The 14,779-nt window shown below is 49.7% G+C and overlaps 1 protein-coding gene across 4 annotated transcripts in view; it reads right to left on the bottom strand.

Annotated features, from left to right (window-relative positions):
* Nucleotides 1-14,779, bottom strand: part of ankrd6b (ankyrin repeat domain 6b) — an 80,573-nt gene that overhangs the window by 32,847 nt on the left and 32,947 nt on the right. The window lies entirely within an intron of this gene.

The raw sequence follows: 14,779 nt of genomic DNA on the forward strand, positions 1-14,779 counted from the left end.
GGTGTCGGCAGCGATGTTGTTTGGTGTATTGAGCATTGCATCAAGAAATAGCAGCCCATGCCTCGATCCAGGCCAGTCGACATCGACAGACCAACCGCTGGGCTGCGGGTACTTAAACCTCTGCCTCCTGGTGATCAAAGATAGGAGGGTGAAAGCCATGATAAATTTCGAAGGGAGAGAGACCGGTAGAGAAAAAGATGTAGAGGTTGTGAGACAGCTCTGTCTACAACAGCTGGGCCAAAGAGACGGTTGGGTGGAGATGAATCATCTCAAAAAGCGTCCCAGTTGTTGGGCGGCCCCTTCCGCCTGCCCATTAGACTAAGGGTGGTAGCCAGACCTGAGACTGGAAGAGGCCCCAATCAGACTGCAGAAGACCTTCCAGAAACTAGCAGTGAATCGGGGTCCCCTATCAAAAATGTTAGCTCAGGATGAGAGGAGAGGATGCAGCAGAGACCACGAGAAACTGGATCTACTCCTAGTGGTCCCCGATGGACATGCGAACTGGTTGGGTCTGGAACTGAATGGGGTAGGGTTGGAGACGGTGTCCGTCTACCAAGTGACAGGAATAAATGGTTAATTGGGGTTAGCGAAATGTGGAGTTGAGAAGCTAGATTCAGGTCGATGAAGTTTTCAGCCGCTCCTGAGTCCATGAGAGCCTCAAGAGGGAACTGTTTTTGTTTCAGGTGAAACGTTACCTTAATAGAATAGAATAGAATAGAATAGAATAGAATAGAATAGCCTTTATTGTCATTGTACAGAGTACAACGAAATTGGAGTGCCACTCCCTTGGTGCAAGTTTCAATAATAAATATAAATGTAAAATATAAAAAGTACAAAAAAAACAATCGTAAGTACTCAAACAATAGTATGTACAATATATACAGGATAGCAGCATTAATATAATGACAGTATGAATAGCAGCATAATATAATGACAGTGACGGTATGGAATAGGTTCAATTGTTTTTGTGCTTATTTACTACGGTGATAGCTCTGGGAAAGAAGCTATCCCTGAATCTGTTTGTCCTGGTTTTATGTGACCTGTACCGTCGGCCTGACGGTAATAGTTCAAACAGTTGGTTGCTGGGGTGAGAGTGGTCCTTGATGATATTGCCAGCTCTGCTGAGGTACCGAGAGTTTGCAGTGACCTCCAGGCTGGGCAGAGAGCAGCCAGTGATCTTCTGGGCTGTGTTGATGACCCTCTGCAGTACTTTCCTGTCTGCAGCTGAGCACCCTGCATACCATGTTGTTATGCCGTACGTTAGGATGCTCTCTATGGTGGCTCTGTAAAATGTCACCAGCAGCCTCTCCTCCAGGTTGTTCCTCCTGAGCACTCTCAGAAAGTGGAGACGCTGCTGGGCCTTTTTAACCACCGCTGTAGTATTTGCAGTCCAGGAGAGGTCATCAGATATCTGCACGCCCAGAAACCTCATGGAGTGTACCCTCTCCACACAGCTCCCGTGAATGTAAAGTGGGGCCGGGTCTGCTCTGCCCTTCCTGAAGTCCAAGATAAGTTCTTTAGTTTTCGTGGTGTTCAGTTGGAGGTTGTTAACTGAACACCACTCAGTCAGTCTGTTGACCTCATCTCTGTAGTCCGACTCATCCCCCCTTGAGATGAGTCCAACCACTGTGGTGTCATCCGCGAACTTTATGATGGTGTTTGAGAGATGGGTAGGGGAGCAGTCGGATGTGTAGAGCGTAAACAGGAGGGGACTCAAAACACATCCTTGTGGAGACCCGGTGCTGAGTGTGATGGTGCTGGACCGGTGGGGGCCGAGTCTGACAGACTGTGGTCTATTTGTCAGGAAGTCCTTGATCCAGAGGCAGATGGGGGTGGAGAGTCCCAGGTGAGACAGTTTCTGGACCAGGATCTCCGGGATGATATGATTGAATGCTGAGCTGAAGTCCAGAAAGAGCATTCTCACATAGCTTCCTCGGTGCTCCAGGTGACTCAGCGCAGTGTGGAGCGCTATGGTGATAGCATCCTCGGTGGAACGATTTGTCCTGTAGGCAAATTGGTGGGGGTCCAGAGTGGGAGGCAGACCGGCCCTGATGTGCTGACAGACCAGTCTCTCAAAGCACTTCATCACTACAGGCGTAAGTGCAACAGGCCTGTAGTCATTTGGGCTGGCCACAACTGTCTTCTTGGCGATGGGGATGATGGTGGAGGTTTTGAGGCAGGGCGGGACGGTGTTTGATGACTAGGAAAGGTTGAAGATTTTAGTGAAGACTCCGGTAAGTTCGTCAGCACATGCTCTGAGAACCTTTCCATGTATTCCATCAGGACATGCCGCCTTCCTGGGATTCACTGACCTTAGAACACACCTCACTTGGTGCTCCCTAAGTGTTAGTGTGCCAGTGCTGGGGGCGGGTGGAAGTGGTGTGGCAGCTGAGGGCTTGGTCGTCTCAAAGCGGGCGAAGAAACGGTTTAGATCCTCAGCCAGTGAGGCATCAGTCCTAGATGTTGCCTGGTTATTGCTTCTGTAGTTGGTAATGTGATTGATCCCCTGCCACATTTTTCTGGGGTCGTTGTCAGCAAAGTGATCTTCAATCCTCCTCCTATAGGCAGCCTTAGCTTTCCTGATGCCTCTACTCAGGTCTGCCCTGGCCGCCCTATACGCAGCCCTGTCCCCTGACTTGAAGGCAGTGTTGCGGCTTTTTAGGAGGGATTGCACTTCGCTATTCATCCAGGGTTTTTGATTTGGAAACACCCTGACCCTTTTGTTGACGGTGACATTGTCAACACAGTTCCTGATGTACGAGAGTACAGTGTCCGTGTACTCCTGGAGGTTGTGGCTGGAGAATAAATCCCATACAGTTGTTGAGAAGCAGTCCTGCAGTTGAGAAAGGGCTCCTTCAGGCCAGGTTTTTATTGTCTTTGTCTGGGGCTTTGTTTTTCTCAGCAGGGGGGTGTAGGTGGGGGTGAGGGACATGCAGAGGTGGTCAGATCCAGCCAGGTGGGGGAGGGGTGTCGCTCTGAAAGCATGCCTGATGTTTGAATAGACATGGTCCAAAGTGTGTTCTCCTCTCGTAGCAAAGTCCACAAACTGGACAAATTTAGGAAGCACAGTCTTTAGGCACGCTTTGTTAAAGTCGCCGGTGACAATAAAAACCCCATCGGGGTGGGCAAGCTGTTGTTTGTTTATGGTGTTGAGCAAGAGGCTGAGAGCCGTGCTAACGTTAGCATCCGGCGGTATATAAACAGCTATCACAATAACTACTGTAAACTCCCTCGGGATGTAAAAAGGTCTGCACGAGACTGCCAGAACCTCCAAATCAGGAGAACAGTGTGTGTGAATGATCCTGCTGTTACAACACCACTCGTTATGCACGTAAACACATAGCCCCCCTCCTCTGCTTTTACCTGAGTTGCTGTTTCTGTCATGCCGGTGTAGCGTGCGGCCTGCTAACTCGACTGCAGCGTCGGGAATCAGCGGGTGAAGCCACGTCTCCGTAATAAGAATAATGCTGCAGTTACGTGCAAAGCTTGTGTTGGCTATCTGTAGCTCCAATTCGTCAAGTTTGTGGGTGATGGATCTGGCGTTCGATAGGAAAAGGCTCGGAAGTGCTGGCCGGTGTGGATGTTTGCGTAGCCTAGCGTCTGAGCCCGACCGGCATCCCCTCTTCTGCTTTCTTTCCCTCCGTCGCCTTCTACGCTTGCTGGGCGGGCAGACCATCCACGGTGACCCTGGCGGTCTCGCTATCTCCACCAGGATGTTGTGTGTTCGCTGATAGTCGCCAGAAACAGACAAACTATATTTAAAACCTAGGTCAATTAGGTTCTGGCGACTGTAAGAGATGGCGGCGTTGCAAACATTCAAAAATATCCACATTAAAAGTAAAAACGAGCACCAAACTGGAGAGCTAAGAGCCGCTGCACCCGTGCGCGCCGCCATCTTGTCTGGTATTAAGCTGGAAATGGGAGGGGTCTGAGAAACAGGAGGAGCCAAGTGGGACTCCCCCACAGTCTACCTGGCCACATTGTTTCCCAGACCTAGAGGACACTGGGGGCAGCAATGTTGGGCCAACCCAGAGTAAGCACAAAGGCCTTCAGGCAAGCATATATTTCTCTCCACTTTGGATAGCCTGCCCAGCTGCATAGGCTCCTTGGTGGAAAAATTGCTGGTATTAGCAGCTACTCCTTCAGAGGAGGGGGGAGGCGGCGGAGGAATATCTCTCTGAGACTGGGGTTTATAGACCCGAGGAGTGTGACGAGGTGGTGACATAACTCGATGATCAATTTTCAAGGGGAGATCTACAGTCTCGTCCAGAGTCTGCCATCTCCTCTCAGATGTAATCCAGCAATCCCGCCATAAAAAATGACTGGAGAGCAGCATCTCCCCAGTTTAACTTAGCAGCCAAAGTACGGAACTCTGACAGGAAATGACACAATAATTGATTACCCTGACATAAATTAAGTAGATGAGACCCCACCTCCACTTCACTGCAAGGGGGACCCTCCATGAACAGGGCATAATCATTGTAAGCTGGAGACTTGCCATTGTAAATGGCAGATGGCCTGGCCTCTCCCGTCACCTGACCTAAACCCAATCGAGATGGCTTGAGATGAGATGGACTGCAGAGTGAAGGCAAAAGGACCAAGAAGTGCTCAGGATTTCTGGGAACTCCTTCAAGACTGGAAAACCATTTCAGGTGACTACATCAAGTTTATTGAGAGAATGCTAAGAGTGTGTAAAGCAGTAATCAAAGCAAAGGGTGGCTATTTTGATATATATATATATAAAAAACCACCCAGCACGCCCCTGCGGGCGGTTTATCCTTCAAGCTCGGGTCCTCTACCAGAGGCCTGGGAGCTTGAGGGTCCTGCGCAGTATCTTAGCTGTTCCCAGGACTGCGCTCTTCTGGACAGAGATCTCCGATGTTATTCCCGGGATCTGCTGGAGCCACTCGCCTAGCTTGGGAGTCACCGCACCTAGTGCTCCGATTACCACGGGGACCACCATTACCTTCACCCTCCACATCCTCTTGAGCTCTTCTCTGAGCCCTTGGTATTTCTCCAGCTTCTCGTGTTCCTTCTTCCTGATATTGCTGTCATTCGGAACCACTACATCGATCACTACGGCCGTCTTCTTCTGTTTGTCTACCACCACGTGCACCCGGTCAAATCCTTCTGCTCACCGGACCTGGAGTACCTGATGATTAAGTGCCGGCCATTCTGGCTACCGAGGGAATTTACAGCAGTGATTATTACGGCTGTTTACATTCCCCCACAAGCCGACACTGACCGTGCACTCAGGGAACTGTACAGCGCGATCAGCAGCGAGGAAACCGCACACCCAGAGGCAGCGTTTATCACAGCCGGAGACTTTAATAAGGGAAACCTGAAGAAAGTCTCACCAAAACTCCATCAACACATCCTTTTCAACACACGTGGAAACCGGCTACTCGACCACTGTTACACCTCTTTCCGGGATGCGTACAAAGCCCTCCCCCGCGCCCCATTCGGCCAATCAGATCACTGCTCCATCCTGCTCCTGCCCGCCTACAGGCAGAAGCTGAAACAGGAAGCTCCAACCCGGAGGGCGGTGCACTGTTGGACGGACCAATCGGAGTCTGCGCTGCGGGACTGTTTTGATCACGCGGACTGGGAAATGTTTCACGTGGCCGCCAGAGACATTGATGAATACACAGACTCAGTCTGTGGATTTATCAGGAAATGCGTGGAAGATGTCGTCCCATCCAGAACAGTCAAATCCTTCCCAAATCAAAAACCCTGGATTAACGGAGATGTTCGCGCGGCACTGGCGGCACGGAACACCGCCTTTGCCTCCGCAAACACATCGGACTACAAACACGCACATTACCAACTCCGGAAGACGATCAAAGCAGCCAAACGTGAGTACAGGGACAGGGTGGAGCAACAGTTTGACAACCCTCGGAGTATGTGGCAGGGACTAAACACGATCACAGACTTTAGAGGGAAAACCAGCACACCGCAGACCACGGCCTCTCTGTGTGAGGATCTAAACGTATTCTACGCTAGATTCGACACAGCGAACACCATGAGACCGGACAGTGTGCGCACCGCGGATGACGTCAGTGCGCACACTGTGTCTGAGGAGGATGTGCGGAAGTGCTTCAGGAAGGTGAACGCACGCAAAGCTACTGGTCCGGACGGGATTCCCGGCCGCGTCCTCAGGTCATGCGCGGCTCAGCTGGCTGGAGTGTTCACGCACATCTTCAACCTTTCCCTTTCTCTGTCTGTTGTCCCAGCCTGCTTCAAAATGGCCACCATCGTCCCTGTACCCAAATCCTCCACCATCTCCTCATTGAACGACTGGCGACCTGTAGCCCTGACCCCCATCGTAAGCAAATGCTTCGAGAAGCTGGTCAGGGACTTCATCTGCTCTGCACTACCCGACTCACTGGACCCTCTACAGTTTGCATACCGCCACAACAGGTCCACTGATGATGCCATAGCCCTGACACTACACACTGCCCTGTCACACCTGGAGAAGAGAGACACGTATGTGAGGATGCTGTTTGTAGATTACAGCTCAGCATTCAATACCATCGTTCCCTCGAAGCTGGACAGGAAACTGCAGGATCTAGGACTGAGCAGCTCCCTCTGCAGCTGGATCCTTAGCTTCCTGTCTGACAGACGCCAGGTGGTCAGACTGGGCAGCATCACCTCATCCCCCATCACACTGAACACTGGTGCTCCACAGGGGTGTGTACTGAGCCCTCTCCTGTACTCACTCTACACCTACGACTGCACAGCCACTAACAGCTCCAACATCATTGTGAAGTTTGCGGACGACACTACAGTGGTGGGTCTTATCACCAACGGTGATGAGACGGCTTACAGGGAGGAGGTCAGCGCCCTGACCCACTGGTGTCAAGACAACCATCTCACCCTCAACGTCGCAAAGACAAAGGAGTTGATAGTGGACTTCCGGAGGTGCAGAGAAGTACACACCCCCATCACCATCAACGGCGCTGCTGTGGAGAGAGTGAGCAGCTTCCGGTTCCTTGGTGTACATCTGGCTGAGGATCTTACGTGGTCAGTACACACAAACAAAACAGTGAAGAAGGCGCAGCAGCGCCTCTTCTTTCTCAGGAGACTGAAAAGATTCGGCATGAGCCCCCGCATCCTCAGGACCTTCTATCACTGTGCCATTGAGAGCATCCTCACTGGATGCATCACCACCTGGTATGGCAACAGCACCGCCTACAACTGCAAAGCTCTCCAGCGAGTAGCGCGGTGCTCTGAACGGATAATTGGAGGTGAGCTTCCCTCCCTCCAAGACATCTACAGGAAGCGCTGCCTGAGGAAAGCGGGGAGGATCATGAAGGACTCCAGTCACCCCAGCCATAAACTGTTCAGACTGCTTCCATCAGGAAGGAGGTTCTGCAGCATCCGGTCCCGTACCAGCAGACTGAGAGACAGCTTTTTCCATCAGGCCATCAGACTGCTGAACACGTCATAGACACCTCAGCTTCACTACTGGAACTTCAACATTATGCACTCCACACTGTATATAAATGCCACTTGTTTTGCACATATTCAACTCTGTACATTTTATATATTTTATTATTATTATTATTATTATTATTATTTTTACTATTTAATTTGTAAAAATGTGTATACACACACACACACACACACACACACACGTAGGAAAATATTTAGTATACACATCCAGAAATGCATACACTATTATATATTGTACATATATTTATTAGTTTCAGGTTGGCCATTCTTGTATTTTGCTCGTTTGTGTTGTTGTGTTTGCACATCTCTGTTGCTTGTGGGGCTCGCACACAAGAATTTCACTCGCATGTGCTGTGCCAGTGTGCCTGCACATGTGACGTGACAATAAAAGTGATTTGATTTGATTTGACCACTATGTCCGGTTGGTTAGCCACCACCATTTTGTCCGTCTGTATCTGGAAGTCCCACAGGATCTTAGCTCGGTCATTCTCCACCACCCTTGGGGGCATCTCCCATTTTGACCTCGGGACTTCCAGATTATACTCGGCACAGATGTTCCTGTACACTATGCCGGCCACTTGGTTATGGCGTTCCATGTATGCCTTGCCTGGTAGCATCTTGCACCCTGCTGTTATGTGCTGGATTGTCTCGGGGGCATCTTTACACAGCCTGCACCTGGGGTCTTGCCTGGTGTGATAGACCCAAGCCTCTATGGATCTTGTGCTCAGAGCTTGTTCTTGTGCTGCCATGATTAGTGCCTCTGTGCTGTCTTTCAGTCCAGCTTTGTCCAGCCACTGGTAGGATTTCTGGATATCAGCCACCTCCTCTATCTGCCGGTGGTACGTACCGTGCAGGGGCCTGTCCTTCCATGATGGTTCCTCGTCTCCCTCCTCTTTCTTGGGTTTCTGCTGCCTGAGGTATTCACTGAGCACTCGGTCAGTTGGGGCCATCTTCCCAATGTATTCTTGGATGTTCGTTGTCTCATCCTGGACTGTGGTGCTGACACTCACCAGTCCCCGGCCCCCTTCCTTCCGCTTAGCGTACAGCCTCAGGGTGCTGGACTTGGGGTGAAACCCTCCATGCATGGTAAGGAGCTTTCTTGTCTTTATGTCAGTGGCTTCTATCTCCTCCTTTGGCCAGCCTATTATCCCAGCAGGGTACCTGATCACGGGCAGGGCGTACGTGTTGATGGCCCGGATCTTGTTCTTACCATTCAGCTGACTCCTCAGGACTTGCCTGACCCTCTGCAGGTACTTGGTGGTTGCAGCTTTTCTAGCGGCCTCTTCATGGTTCCCATTCGCCTGCGGGATCCCCAGGTACTTGTAACTGTCCTCTATGTCTGCAATGTTGCCTTCTGGTAGTTCAATCCCCTCAGTTCTGACTACCTTCCCTCTCTTTGTTACCATCCGACTACACTTCTCCAGTCCGAATGACATTCCAATGTCATTGCTGTATAGCCTGGTAGTGTGGATCAGTGAATCGATGTCTCGTTCACTCTTGGCATACAGCTTGATGTCATCCATGTACAGGAGGTGGCTGACAACTGCTTCGTTCCGTAGTCGGTATCCGTAGCCAGTCTTGTTAATGATCTCGATGAGGGGGTTCAGGCCTATGCAGAACAGCAGTGGGGACAGAACATCTCCTTGGTAGATCCCGCACTTGATGGTGACTTGTGCTATGGGCTTGGAGTTGGCCTCTAGTGTTGTACGCCACATCCCCATTGAGTTCCTGATGAAGGCTCTTAGGGTCCCATTGATCTTGTAAAATTCTAGGCATTCCAGTATCCAGCTGTGGGGCATTGAGTCATAGGCCTTCTTGTAATCAATCCAGGCAGTGCACAGGTTGGTCAGTCTGGTCTTGCAGTCTCGGCTGACTGTTCTGTCTACCAGTAGCTGGTGTTTTGCGCCTCTGGTATTCTTGCCAATCCCTTTCTGTGTCCCGCTCATGTATTGACCCATGTGCCTGTTCATCTTAGCCGATATGATGCCTGACAGGAGCTTCCATGTAGTACTGAGGCAGGTTATTGGTCGGTAGTTGGAGGGGACCGGTCCCTTCTTGGGGTCCTTGGGGATCAGGACCGTCCGACCTTCGGTTAGCCATTCCGGGTGTCTCTCGTTAACTAGCAGCTGGTTCATTTGTGCTGCCAGACGCTCGTGGAGTGCAGTCAGCTTCTTTAGCCAGTAGGCGTGAACCATGTCGGGCCCTGGTGCTGTCCAATACTTCATACTGGAGACCCTTTCTTGGATATCTGCCACTGTGATGGTTACTGGACCCTGTTCAGGGAGGTCGCTGTGGTCTGCCCTCAGATCCACTAGCCACTGAGCATTGCCGTTATGGGTTGCGTCCTTCTCCCATATGCTCTTCCAGTATTGCTCCGTCTCCAGCCGTGGTGGTGCTGTTCTCTTATTGTTCCCTTGCCACTGAGAGTACACCTTTGCTGGTTTATTCTCCTGCCTTCTATCTCTCTGGTGTACCTCCTCAAGCGGCTGGCCAAGGCTATGAGTCTTTGCTTGGCAGTTTCCAAGGCCTCAGGTATGGACAGCTTGATGTATTTCTTATGCACCTTCTTTGTCGCACCTTTCTGCAACTCAGTTAGTTGGCTAACCTCCCTCCGTGCTACTTTGATCTTGCCCTCTAGCCTCCTTCTCCATGGAGGGTACTGCCCCTTGTGGCTGTTCAACTTGTAGCCAAGCATCTCACTGATCACTGCTGCCGTATTGTAGATCAGCTTGTTAGTGTCGGTAATCGTGGTCGTAGGTATCGTCCGTAGTGCTGCATTAACATCATCTAGCAGACCTTCTGAGGGTACTTCACGTAATCTTGGTAACCGACTATGGGGGATACAGGTTTCAAGCTTACCTTCACCCTTCACATCTTCTCGAGCTCTTCTCTGAGCCCTTGGTATTTCTCGAGCTTCTCTCATTCCTTCTTCCTGATGTTGCTGTCATTCGGGACCGCTACATCGATCACTACCGCCGTCTTCTTCTGTTTGCCTACCACCACTATGTCTGCTTGGTTAGCCACCACCATTTGTCCATCTTTATCTGGAAGTCCCACAGGATCTTAGCTCGGTCATTCTCCACCACCCTTGGGGGACTCTCCCATTTTGACCTCGGAACTTCCAGGTTATACTTGGCACAGATGTTCCTGTACACTATGCTGGTCACTTGGTTATGGCGTTCCATGTATGCCTTGCCTGGTAGCATCTTGCACCCTGCTGTTATGTGCTGGATTGTCTCGGGGGCATCTTTACACAGCCTGCATCTGGGGTCTTGCCTGGTGTGATAGACCCAAGCCTCTGTGGATCTTGTGCTCAGAGCTTGTTCCTGTGCTGCCATGATTAGTGCCTCTTTGCTGTCTTTAAGTCCAGCTTTGTCCAGCCACTGGTAGGATTTCTGGATATCAGCCACCTCCTCTATCTGCCGGTGGTACATACTATGCAGGGGTCTGTCCTTCCATGATGATTCTTCGCCTTCCTCCTCTTTTTTGGGTTTCTGCTGCCTGAGGTATTCACTGAGCACGCTGTCAGTTGGGGCCATCTTCGTGATGTATTCGTGGATGTTCGTTGTCTCATCCTGTACTGTGGTGCTGACACTCACCAATCCCTGGCCTCCTTCCTTCCGCTTGGGGTGAAACCCTCCATGCATGGTCAGGAGCTTTTTTGTCTTGATATCAGTGGCTTCTATCTCCTCCTTTAGCCAGCTTATTATCCCAGCCGGGTACCTGATCACGGGCAGGGCGTAGGTGTTGATAGCCCAGATCTTGTTCTTACCGTTCAGCTGACTCCCCAGGACTTGCCTGACCCTTGGCAGGTACCTGGTGGTTGCAGCTTTCCTAGCAGCCTCTTCATGGTTTCCATTTCCCTGTGGGATGCCCAGGTACTTGTAGCTGTCCTCTACGTCTGCAATGTTGCCTTCTGGTAGTTCAATCCCCTCAGTTCTGACTACCTTCCCTCTCTTTGTTATCATCCGACTACACTTTTCCAGTCCGAACGACATTCTGATGTCATTGCTGTATATCCTGGTGGTGTGGATCAGTGAATCAATGTCTCGTTCACTCTTGGCATACAGCTTGATGTCATCCATGGGAGGTGGCTGACAACTGTTCCATTCTGTAGTCGGGATGTTGCAAAAAACAGCAAGTTGAAGGTACAATTCCTTGAGTTATGAAATTTCCTGTCTGAACATCCTTGACATTTTGAGCCAGCTGGTTGAGTGTAAATTAGCAAATTAGCTAGCTACTTAAAAACAAGAGATATTTCAGTTTAAACTTGCAGGTTATTAAAAAAAATGCCAGCACCAGCACGGCAGTAACACATACCAGCCACTCCGGATTGCTATGGAAACCTAGCCTCCAGTCCTGCCTGCAACGTTGACACCTTCCTACCAGATGTGCTGAACAACTTCTATGCACGGTTTGACGCTCAGTGACGTGTTGGTAAGGAAGTCCACCCGCTCCTCACAACAACCAGATTCTGTATGTGACCTCGCCTGATGTGAGAAAAACTCTTTAAAAAGTTAACCTACTGAAGACTGCTGCGCCAGATAAAATCCCTGGGAGAGTGCTCAGAGAATGTGCAGACCAGCTGACAGATGTCCTCACTGATATCGTCAACCTCTCTCTGAGCACTGCTGTCATCTCAACGTGCCTCAAGGCAACCCCCCTTCGTTCCTGTGTCAAAAAAGTACCCAGTGTCCCCAGTGTCCTGCCTCAATGACTATCTTCCCGTTGCACTCATACCCATCATGATAAAGTGCTTTGAGAGGCTCATCATGAGGGACATTAAGACCCTGCTGCCAACCACACTGGACCCACTGCAGGTTACACTGCACCACCTTACAACTTGCCCTCACCCACCAGGACAATAAAGACACATATGTGCGAATGCTGTTCATAGATTTCAGTTCAGCATTCAACACAATAATTCCTCAGCATTGGAAAACTGAGCCTGCTGGGCCTGAAAACCTCCCTCTCCATCTGGATCCTGGTCTTTCTGACGTAGGCTCACGTGTTGCGATCGTGGCTCAAGAGTTGGCAGTTCGTCTTGTAATCGGAAGGTTGCCGGTTCGAGCCCCAGCTCCGACAGTCTCGGTCGTTGTGTCCTTGGGCAAGACACTTCACCCATTGCCTACTGGTGGTGGTCAGAGGGCCCGGTGGCGCCAGTGTCCGGCAGCCTTGCCTCTGTCAGTGCGCCCCAGGGGAGCTGTGGCTACAATGTAGCTTGCCATCACCAGTGTGTGAATGTGTGTGTGAATTGGTGGATCACTGAATGTAGTGTAAAGCGCTTTGGGGTCCTTAGGGACTAAGTAAAGCACTATACAAATACAGGCCATTTACCATTTAGTGACGTCAGACAGTCCGGATCAGTAACAGCATCTCCAACACCGCCAAACTGAGCACTGGAGCCCCTCAGGGCTGTATGCTTAGCCCACTAACCGCTAACTCACGACTGTGCACCAATGCACAGTTCAAACCAGATCAATGATGACCCGACTGTGGTGTGTCTTATCAGCAAGAACAATGAGTCAGCATATAGAGACAGGGTGCAACAGCGGACTGGTTTAGCATCATCAACCTGTCTCTTAACATGGACAAAATAAAAGAGATGGTTGTGGGCAGTTTAGCATGTGTGCACATGCCATACGGCTAAGAGTGGCTGGCTTGGGTTTGAATCCGACCGCATGACATCCGACCCTCTCTCTCTCCCTCCACGTTCTTGCTCTTAGTTTATTGTCTCTGTCAATAAAGGTGAAAAAGGCCCAAAAACTAATAGATGGTTGTTAAGATCACTGTCCACTTTACATCGATGGATCCTCTGTGGAAATCGGCAAGAGCACCAAATTCCTTGGTGTTCACCTGGCAGAGAACCTCTCTCCTCCTGGTCAAAAATTGTATTGTGCATGTTCCTGGGTATCAGTATCAAATTTGAAATTCTAACCCTGAAATTCAAACAACCCTAGTTCCAACTAAGGTTCTTCTTTTTTTAGGGGGGTCTTTTTGTGTGCTTTTTTTTTTAATATTAGAGCAGAGGGTGGGAAGACACAGCAAAAGTCCACAGGTTGGACTTGAACCAGGGACAACTGAACTACACCAGCACTCTAGGTCCTACTAATGTTTCTAACCACATCCACCCATCCACATTAAGGGGACGGCTGTGGAGCGTGTGAGCAGCTTCAAGTTCCTGGGAGTCCACATCTCCGAGGATCTCACCTGGACGACCAACTGCTCCAAGCTGGTCAAGAAGGCTCACCAGCGCCTCTTCTTCTTGAGGACTGAGGAAGAACCACCTGTCCTCAGACATCCTGGTGAACTTCTATCGTTGCACCATCGAGAGCATCCTGACCAACTGTATAACAGTCTGGTACGGGAACTGCTCTGCCTCGGACCGGAAGGCGTTGCAGAGGGTCGTGAAAACTGCCCAGCGCATCGCCGGAGCACCACTTCCTGCCATAAAAGATATCTACAGGAAGCGGTGTCTGAAAAGGGCTGGGAAAATCATCAAAGACCCCAGTCACCCATCACATGGACTCTTCACCCTCCTGCCCTCTGGGAGGCGCCACAGGAGCCTCCGGACTAAGACCACCAGGTACCGGAACAGCTTCTTCCCCACAGCTGTCAGACTCCTGAACTCTGCCTCCTGACATCTGACCCACGTTAAACTCATGGACTGAACATACACACACCCACAATGGACAACTGTACCCTCAAACACATAATAATAACATGGAGTGAACCACCACTCACAACCACTAGCACTTTATATAGCCTCTGTAGAAACTATCTACACCCTCACTTATCTTAACTGCACTACTGTATAGCTCTGTGTAAATAATCATTCTGTACATTCAATAATCTTTAATCCTACAACTGTTTACAACTTGCATAGTTCCCATTTCTGTATAGCTGTATATCTCAGATTTCTGTAAAGTTATTTATTTCATATTCTGTATAGTTTTTCATATTTATATCCTGTTCATAGCCTGCACATAGCTTGTACTCACTACAGCCTGTACATACTTAGTTATAGAATATTCACAACATACTTCATACCGTGTACATTATAACATACCATAATAGACCCATTTCTGTAATATACTTACATATCTATACTATTGCTAATATATATTGTAATATACCTATATCACTAAAGCACTTCTGGATGGATGCAAACTGCATTTCGTTGCCCTGTACCTGTGCATGTGCAATGACAATAAAGTTGAATTCTATTCTATTCTATTCTAATGTTTACATTTTTGTATATTCCTAAGGGTAATGAGTTATTCCTGACTATGTCAGTAATGGTTTTAATATGGTGCAGTTATAG

Source organism: Astatotilapia calliptera, chromosome 15 (assembly GCF_964374335.1).
Source record: "Astatotilapia calliptera chromosome 15, fAstCal68.1, whole genome shotgun sequence".
Taxonomy (NCBI): Eukaryota; Metazoa; Chordata; class Actinopteri; order Cichliformes; family Cichlidae; genus Astatotilapia; species Astatotilapia calliptera.